The following is a 10,016-nucleotide window of genomic DNA, read 5'->3' on the forward strand; positions in this document are numbered from 1 at the left end:
ACACCGATGCCTCTACCTTGTGCCAGTCATTACACTGGTTACTCATCCACTCCAGAATCCAGTGCAAAGCTATTAGGCTATGTGCACATGCTGCGGATTTTGCTGTGGATCCGCAGCGGATTTGACGCTGCGGATCTGCAGCAGTTTTCCATGAGTTTACAGTACCATGTAAACCTATGGAAAACAAAATCCGCAGTGCACATGCTGCAGAAAAAATGCGCGGAAACGCAGCAGTTTATATTCCGCAGCATGTCAATTCTTTGTGCCGATTCCGCAGCGGTTTACACTTGCTCCTCAATAGGAATCCGCAGGTGTAAATCCGCAGATGGAATCCGCACAAAAACTGCAGAAAAACCGTGGTAAATCCGTGGTAATTCCGCAGTGCGGATTACCTGCGGATTTACCAAAATCAGTGTGGAAAAATCCACACACCATTCCACAACGTGTGCACATACCCTTGCCCTCATCCACTAAGCTCTCCATGGCTCAGCACCACCCTACATCTCCTCCCAGGTCTCAGCCTACCACCCTACCCGTGCTCTCCTTTCTGCTAATGACCTGAGGTTAACATCCTCAATAATCAGAACCTCCCACTCCTGTCTCCATGACTTTTCACGTGCTTCGCCAATTCTTTGGAATGCACTACCCAGGTTAATAAGATTAATCCCAATCCCCACAGTTTTAAGCGTGCCCTAAAAATGCATTTGTTCAGACTGGCCTACCGCCTCAACGCATTAACCTAACTATCCCTGTGTGACCCATTCAAAAAACTTAAACCATAATCAGGTTCCTCGCATCATGTTCTCATACACTTTATGCAGTTATTAGCCCTCTGTGTCTGTACTGTTACATACTAAGGCTGATAACCGGTTCACGCAGCTTTACATGAACACCTGAGCCTTACACTATGGCCGGTCCGAACAATGAAAGCAATTGTTACCATCCACCTCTCGTGTCTCCCCTTTTCCTCATAGTGTGTAAGCTTGCGAGCAGGGCCCTCATTCCTCTTGGTATCTATTTTGAAATGTGATTTCTGTTATGCTGTAATGTCTATTGTTTGTACAAGTCCCCTCTATAATTTGTAAAGTGCTGTGGAATATGTTGGCGCTATATAAATAAAATTATTATTATTAAGTGGATCCAGCCTTGTAGCATCTGTTCACTACAGAGACCCACGCTAGCTACACAAACAGAACAGTACACCCTCAGCTCCACCATTCAAAATAATTTAATCACTATGACCTAAAAATCCTTGACTGAAAAATAAAAATGTTAAAGGTACCTTCACACTGAGCGACTATAGAACGATAACGATAGCGATCCGTGACGTTGCAGCGTCCTGGATAGTGATATCGTTGTGTTTGACATGCAGTAGCGATCAGGATCCTGCTGTGACATCGTTGGTCGGAGCTAGAAGGCCAGAACTTTAATTTGTCGCTGGATCACCCACTGACATCGCTGAATCGGCGTGTGTGATGCCGATTCAGCGATGTCTTCACTTGTAACCAGGGTAAACATCGGGTTACTAAGCGCAGGGCCGCGCTTAGTAACCCGATATTTACCCTGGTTACCTAAAAAAAAAAAAACACTGCATACTTACATTCCGGTGTCTGTCGCGTCCCTCGCAGTCAGCTTCCCGCACTGACTGTGAGCGCCGGCCGTAAAGCACAGCGGTGACGTCACCGCTGTGCTCTGCTTTACGGCCGGCCGGCACTCACAGTCAGTGCGGGAAGCTGACTGCGAGGGACGCGACAGACACTGGAATGTAAGTATGTAGTGTTTGTTTTTTTTAGGTAACCAGGGTAAACATCGGGTTACTAAGCGCGGCCCTGCGCTTAGTAACCCGATGTTTACCCTGGTTACCCGGGGACCTTGGCATCGTTGGTTGCTAGAGAGTTGTCTGTGTGACAGCTCTCCAGCGACCACACAGCAATGTTGCAGCGATCGGCATCGTTGTCTATATCGCTGCAGCGTCGCTTAATGTGACGGTACCTTAACCCCTTAGCGACCGCCGATACGCCTTTTAACGGCGGCCACTAAGGGTACTTAAACCACAGCGCCGTTAATTAACAGCGCTGTGGAAAAAGTAAATAGCGCCCCCCAGAGGCCGATTTTCTCCGGGGTCTCGGCTGCCGAGGGTAGCCGAGACCCCAGAGAACATGATTCGGGGGGTTTTTAACCCACCCCGCATTTGCGATCGCCAGTAATTAACCGTTTAACGGCGATCTAAAAAAAAAAACGCGATCTCTTTTTAATTTCTCTATCCTCCGATGTGATCGCACATCGGAGGATAGAGAAAAGGGGTCCCAGGTAGCCCCCCAATACTTACCTATCTCCCCCGATGCTCCTCGTGGCTCCCAGTGGGCGCCGCCATCTTGAAAATGGCGGGCGCATGCGCAGTGCGCCCGCCGGCCGGCCCCACGAGAATCTTTGGGGTCTCGGCTGCCGGGGGTAGCCGAGACCCCAAAGAGCATGATCGGGGGTCGGTTTTAGCGACCCCTGTTTTGCGATCGCCGGTAATTAACTGTTTACTGGCGACCGCAAAAAAAAAAAGCTAAGTGTAATTCTCTGTCCTCTGATGTGATCGCACATCAGAGGACAGAGAAATAGGGGGATTCGGGGACCCTATCATACTCACCTGTGTCCCTGGATCCTCCTGCTGCTCCTCCTGGCCGCCGGCATCTTCTGGGCAAAAGAAAATGGCGGGCGCATGTGCAGTGCGCCCGCCATCTGTCTCCATCTGCCGGCCGGCAGGAGAAGAGCAGTTGGGGCTAAAGTTAGGGTTATGGTTAGGGGTAGGGTTAGGGGTAGGGTTAGGGGTAGGGTTAGGGGTAGGGTTAGGGGTAGGGGTAGGGTTAGGGCTAGGGTTAAGGCTAGGGGTAGGGGTAGGGTTAGGGCTAGGGTTAGGGTTAGGGGTAGGGTTAGGGGTAGGGTTAGGGCTAGGGTTAGGGGTAGGGTTAGGGTTAGGGCTAGGGTTAGGGGTAGGGGTAGGGCTAGGGTTAGGGGTAGGGTTAGGGCTAGGGTTAGGGGTAGGGTTAGGGCTAGGGGTAGGGCTAGGGTTAGGGCTAGGGCTAGGGTTAGGGGTAAGGTTAGGGCTAGGGGTAGGGTTAGGGCTAGGGGTAGGGTTAGGGCTAGGGTTAGGGTTAGGGCTAAATTTAGGGTTAGGGTTGGAGCTAAATTTAGAGTTAGGGTTGGCGCTAAATTTAGGGTTAGGCTTCTTTCACACTTACGTCAGTACGGGGCCGTCGCAATGCATCGGCCCGACATACCGACGCACGTTGTGAAAATTGTGCACATCGTGGGCAGCGGATGTAGTTTTTCAACGCATCCGCTGCCCAATCTATGTCCTGGGGAGGAGGGGGCGGAGTTACGGCCACACATGCGCGGTCATAAATGGTGGATGCAACGTACAAAAAAAGTTACATTGAACGTTTTTTTGTGCTGACGGTCCGCCAAAACACTGATCCAGTGCACTACGGACGCGACGTGTGGCCATCCGTCATGATCCGTCGGCAATACAAGTCTATGGGCAAAAAACGCATCCTGCGGGGACATTTGCAGGATCCGTTTCTTGTCCAAAATGACGGATTGCGATGGATGCCAAACGACGCAAGTGTGAAAGTAGCCTTAGGGCTAGGGTTAGGGTTGGGGCTAAAGTTAGGGTTAGAGTTGGGATTAGGGTTAGGCTTCTTTCACACTTACGTCAGTATGGGGCCGTCGCAATGCATCGGCCCGACATACCGACGCACGTTGTGAAAATTGTGCACAACGTGGGCAGCGGATGTAGTTTTTCAACGCATCCGCTGCCCAATCTATGTCCTGGGGAGGAGGGGGCGGAGTTACGGCCACGCATGCGCGGTCATAAATGGTGGATGCGACGTACAAAAAAGTTACATTGAACGTTTTTTTGTGCTAACGGTCCGCCAAAACACTGATCCAGTGCACTACGGACGCGACGTGTGGCCATCCGTCACGATCCGTCGGCAATACAAGTCTATGGGCAAAAAACGCATCCTGCGGGGACATTTGCAGGATCCGTTTCTTGTCCAAAATGACGGATTGCGATGGATGCCAAACGACGCAAGTGTGAAAGTAGCCTTAGGGCTAGGGTTAGGGTTGGGGCTAAAGTTAGGGTTAGAGTTGGGATTAGGGTTAGGGTTTGGATTAGGGTTGGTATTAGGGTTGGCATTAGGGTTACGCTTGGGATTAGGGTTAGGTTTGGGATTAGGGTTAAGGTTAGGGTTGTGATTAGGGGTGTATTGGGATTAGGGTTAGGTTTGAGGTTAGTGTTGAGATTAGGATTAGGGGTGTGTTGGATTTAGGATTTTGATTAGGGTTATGGTTAGGGTTGACATTAGGGTTGTTTTGGGGTAAGGGTTGGGATTATCGTTAGGGTTAGTGATTAGGATTATGTATCGGGTTGGGATCAGGGTTAGTGGTGTGTTGGAGTTGGGTTGGAGCTAGAATTGGGGGGTTTCCACTGTTTAGGTACATCAGGGGGTCTCCAAACACGACAGCCAATTTTGCGCTCAAAAAGTCAAATAATGCTCCCTCCCTTCTGAGCTCTGCCGTGCGCCCAAACAGTGGGTTACCCCCACATATTTGGCATCAGCATACTCGGGATAAATTGGACAACAACTTCTGGGGTCCAATTTCTCCTGTTACCCTTGTGAAAATAAAAACTTGGGGGCTACAATATCTTTTTTGTGAAAAAAAATATATTTTTTATTTTCACAACTCTGCATTCTAAACTTCTGTGAAGCACTTGGGCATTCAAAGTTCTCACCACACATCTACATAAGTTCCTTGGGGGGTCTAGTTTCCAAAATGGGGTCACTTGTGGGGGGTTTCTACAGTTTAGGTACATCAGGGGCTCTGCAATCGCAACATAATGCCCACAGACCATTCTATCAAAGTCTGCATTCCAAAAAGGCGCTCCTTCCCTTCCGAGCTCTGCCGTGCGCCCAAACAGTGGTTTACCCCCACATATGGGGCATCAGCATACTCAGGATAAATTAGACAACAACTTTAGTGGTCTAATTTCTCCTGTTACCCTTGTGAAAATAAAAACTTGGGGGCTACAATATCTTTTTTGTGAAAAAAAAATATTTTTTATTTTCACGACTCTGCGTTCTAAACTTCTGTGAAGCACTTGGGCATTCAAAGTTCTCACCACACATCTAGATAAGTTCCTTGGGGGGTCTAGTTTCCAAAATGGGGTCACTTGTGGGGGGTTACTACAGTTTAGGTACATCAGGGGCTCTGCAATCGCAACATAATGCCCACAGACCATTCTATCAAAGTCTGCATTCCAAAAAGGCGCTCCTTCCCTTCCGAGCTCTGCCGTGCGCCCAAACAGTGGTTTACCCCCACATATGGTGCATCAGCGTACTCGGGATAAATTGTGCAACAACTATTGCTGTCCAATTTCTACTATTACCCTTGTGAAAATAAAAACTTGGGGGCTACAATATCTTTTTTGTGGAAAAAAAAAATATTTTTTATTTTCACGACTCTGCATTCTAAACTTCTGTGAAGCACTTGGGCATTCAAAGTTCTCACCACACATCTAGATAAGTTCCTTGGGGGGTCTAGTTTCCAAAATGGGGTCACTTGTGGAGGGTTTCTACTGGTTAGGTACATCAGGGGCTCTGCAAACGCAACATAATGCCCGCAGACCATTCTATCAAAGTCTGCATTCCAAAACGGCGCTCCTTCCTTCCGAGCTCTGCCGTGCGCCCAAACAGTGGTTTACCCCCACATATTGGGTATCGACGTACTCAGGAGAAATTGCACAACAACTTTTTGGTCTAATTTCTCCTGTTACCCTTGTGAAAATAAAAATTTGTGGGCAAAAAGATCATTTTTGTAGAAAAAATGCGATTTTTTTTTTTCACGGCTCTACATTATAAACTTCTGTGAAGCCCATGGGGGTTCAAAGTGCTCACCACACATCTAGATAAGTTCCTTAAGGGGTCTAGTTTCCAAAATGGGGTCACTTGTGGGGGTTTTCTACTGTTTAGGCACATCAGGGGCTCTCCAAACGCGACATGGCGTCCAATCTCAATTCCAGCCAATTCTACATTGAAAAAGTAAAACGGCACTCCTTCTCTTCCAAGCTCTGCGGTGCGCCCAAACAGTGGTTTACCCCCACATATTGGGTATCAGCGTACTCAGGAGAAATTGCACAACAACTTTTGTCGTCTAATTTCTCCTGTTACCCTTGTGAAAATAAAGGGTATTGGCGTATTCAGGAGAAATTGCATAACAAAATTTATGGTTACATTTCTGTTTTTACACTTGTGAAAATAAAAAAAATGGTTCTGAATTAAGATGTTTGCAAAAAAAAGTTAAATGTTCATTTTTTCCTTCCACATTGTTTCAGTTCCTGTGAAGCACATAAAGGGTTAATAAACTTCTTGGATGTGGTTTTGAGAACCTTGAGGGGTGTAGTTTTTAGAATGGTGTCACACTTCATTATTTTCTATCATATAGACCCCTCAAAATGTGATGTGGTCCCTAAAAAAAAATGGTGTTGTAAAAATGAGAAATTGCTGGTCAACTTTTAACCCTTATAACTCCCTAAAAAAAAAATTTTGTTTCCAAAATTGTGCTGATGTAAAGAAGACATGTGGGAAATGTTATTTATTAACTATTTTTCGTGACATATCTCTCTGATTTAAGGGCATAAAAATACAAAGTTTGAAAATTGCAAAATTTTAAAAATTTTCGCCATATTTCCGTTTTTTTCATAAATAATCGCAAGTAATATCGAAGAAATGTTACCACTAACATGAAGTACAATATGTCACGAAAAAACAATCTCAGAATCAGCGGGATCCATTGAAGCGTTCCAGAGTTATAACCTCATAAAGTGACAGTGGTCAGAATTGCAAAAATTGGCCCGGTCATTAAGTACCAAATTGGCTCTGTAACTAAGGGGTTAAGGGTTTTGAAAAATAGTGACTGAAACTAATTTTTTATTTTATTTTTTGCAAATTTCTGAATTTTTTTTCACTACTTAAATACAAAAAACTCTCCATCTTACTGCTAGCCTGCACCTATTAGGTAAATTAGGGAACTTGTGTTTTTTTCATAACGTTTTTGAGTGCATTTTTTTACATGTGTTTTATCGCATTTTTGACTTTGCACTTTTTGTCTATAGTTGGTATGTCATGTGTTAAATAAAGCTGCTTTGTTTTTTATGCATCCTGGTATTTGGCTTTCACAAAACTTTATTGATACATTAAAAACCCACGTGCGCTTTTTACCTGCAGCTTTCCACATGTAAGGCCGGCTTCACACTTGCGAGTTTTACGGACGTAAGAGCGCAGAAACTACGTCCGTAAAACTCGCAAAAAATACGGCACAATTATTCTCTATGCCCCTGCCTATCTGCCGTATTTTACTGATCAGTATTGTACGGCATTCTACGGCCGTACAAAATCGCAGCATGCTGCGTTTGTCACCGTACTGCGCAAGAAATACGCCAATGAAAGTCTATGGAAGCGTGAAAAATACGGATTTCACACGGACAAGCAGTGTGACTTGCGAGAAATACGCAGCGCTGTTAGAGAGAAAAGCCGGTAATTCAGTGCGGTGTACAGTAAAATCACACTGACAGCTTACAGTAGAATAGGTAGAATAAATGTGTACACATAGAATAGGTATATATATATATATATGTCAGTGAGACACATATATGCATATATATTAATATTTATTCCAGCGCTATACAGCTTGAAAGCCGGTAATTCAATTACCGGCTTTTTCTTTCTCCTTCCTAAAACCCGACATGATTTGAGACATGGTTTACATACAGTAAACCATGTCTTCTCTCCATTTTTTTTGCAGATTCCACACTACTAATGTCAGTAGAGTGTATCTGCAAAATTTGGCCGTTCTAGCTCTTAAAATAAAGGGTTAAATGGCGGAAAAAATTGGCGTGGGCTCCCGCGCAATTTTCTCCGCCAGAGTAGTAAAGCCAGTGACTGAGGGCAGATATTAATAGCCTGGAGAGGGTCCACGGTTATTGGCCCCCCCCTGGCTAAAATCCTGGGAGCTTTCTAGGAAATTTCCCACGATCTATGAACATCCAGCAGAGGGCGCCTCACCGCAAATGAAGCTAAACATAGCTCATTGATCTATATTTAGACTCATTCCCCGGGGTTTTGCAGCGAGGAGCAGCCTGCATTAGCAAAGCTCCTTGCTGCAAAATGTTTTAACCCCTTCAGAAGGATTTACATCGTTGGACGTTACAGATCTGCGGAGGGTAAGTATATTGTTGGTTTATTATGTTTTTTCTTTCACAGAACGAGGGTCTTCAGTGACTGGATTGGGCGTAGAATAAAATACTCCAACAACCATTGTTTTTATTTCATTAAAGTAATTTTAAATAATGTGTTTGTGTTTTATTTAACCCTTTCATTCAATTGGATTAATAATGGATAGGTGTCATAATTGACGCCTCTCCATTATTAATTAGGCTTAATGTCACCTTACAATAGCAAGGTGGCATTAACCCTTCATTACCCCATATCCCACCGCTACACGGGAATGGGAAGAGAGTGGCCAAGTGCCAGAATAGGCGCATCTTCCAGATGTGCCTGTTCTGGGGTGGCTGGGGGCATATATTTTTAGCCGGGGGGGGCCAATAACCGTGGACCCTCTCCAGGCTATTAATATCTGCCCTCAGTCACTGGCTTTACTACTCTGGCGGAGAAAATTGCGCGGGAGCCCACGCCAATTTTTTCCGCCATTTAACCCTTTATTTTAAGAGCTAGAACGGCCAAATTTTGCAGATACACACTACTGACATTAGTAGTGTGGAATCTGCAAAAAAAATGGAGAGAAGACATGGTTTACTGTATGTAAACCATGTCTCAAATCATGTCGGGTTTTAGGAAGGAGAAAGAAAAAGCCGGTAATTGAATTACCGGCTTTCAAGCTGTATAGCGCTGGAAAAAATATTGATATATATACATATATGTGTCTAATGACATATATATATATATATATATATATATATATAGACAACATATATAAATATTTTTTTCTTTTTGGGACACATGGATCATTTCTATAGCGGTATGTTGGTTTTGCTAGCCTGCGAGAAAACCACGCAGTACGGATGCCATACAGATTACATACGGAGGATGCCATGCGCAAAAAACGCTGACACACCCTGCCTACGGAGGAGCTACGGACCACTATTTTCGGGACATTTCAGCGTATTACGGCCGTAATATACGGACCGTATTTTCATACGCTGAGTGTGAAGCCGGCCTAATGCAAGTCTATGGGAAAAATCTGCACAGAAAACTCAGTGTACCCGCTAGAGTAGTTAACATGCTGTAGATTTGAAAGAAGCATCGCAGGTCAGTTTACGCTGGGTAAAATAGAAACACATGGGGTGTGAGATTTCTATAAATCCCATCCACTTCAAAGGAAAGGTAAGATGCTGCATTTTTGATGCAGGAAAAATATGCAGCATCAAAAACTCCCAGTGGGCACAGCCTTAGGCCATGTTCACATTTTTAGTATTTGGTCAGTATTGTATCTCAGTATCTGCAAGCAAAAACCAGGAGTGGTGATAAATACAGAAGTGGTGCATGTGCTTCTATTATACTTCTCCACTGATTGTTCCAATCCTGGTTTTGGCTTACAAATACTGAGGTAAAATACTGAACAAATACTGAACCGTGATCTTAGGATGCCATATCTGCTGTGAAACGTCTCAAGAGGAAAAACTACAGCAAAAGCCACAGCAGCAAATAGAGCTGCAGATTTTGTGCAGGAAAGCTACCAATTTTCGGCGAAGGGTGAGGCTGCCGTCACACTAGCAGTATTTGGTCAGTATTTTACATCAGTATTTGTAAGCCAAAAGCAGGAGTGGAACAAATAGAGAAAAAGTATAATAGAAACATATGCCCCACTTCTGCATTTATCACCCACTCCTGGTTCTGGCTTACAAATACTGATGTAAAATACTGACCAAATACTGCTAGTGTGATGGC

The sequence above is a fragment of the Ranitomeya imitator genome, chromosome 6 (assembly GCF_032444005.1).
Source record: "Ranitomeya imitator isolate aRanImi1 chromosome 6, aRanImi1.pri, whole genome shotgun sequence".
NCBI classification, from domain to species: Eukaryota; Metazoa; Chordata; class Amphibia; order Anura; family Dendrobatidae; genus Ranitomeya; species Ranitomeya imitator.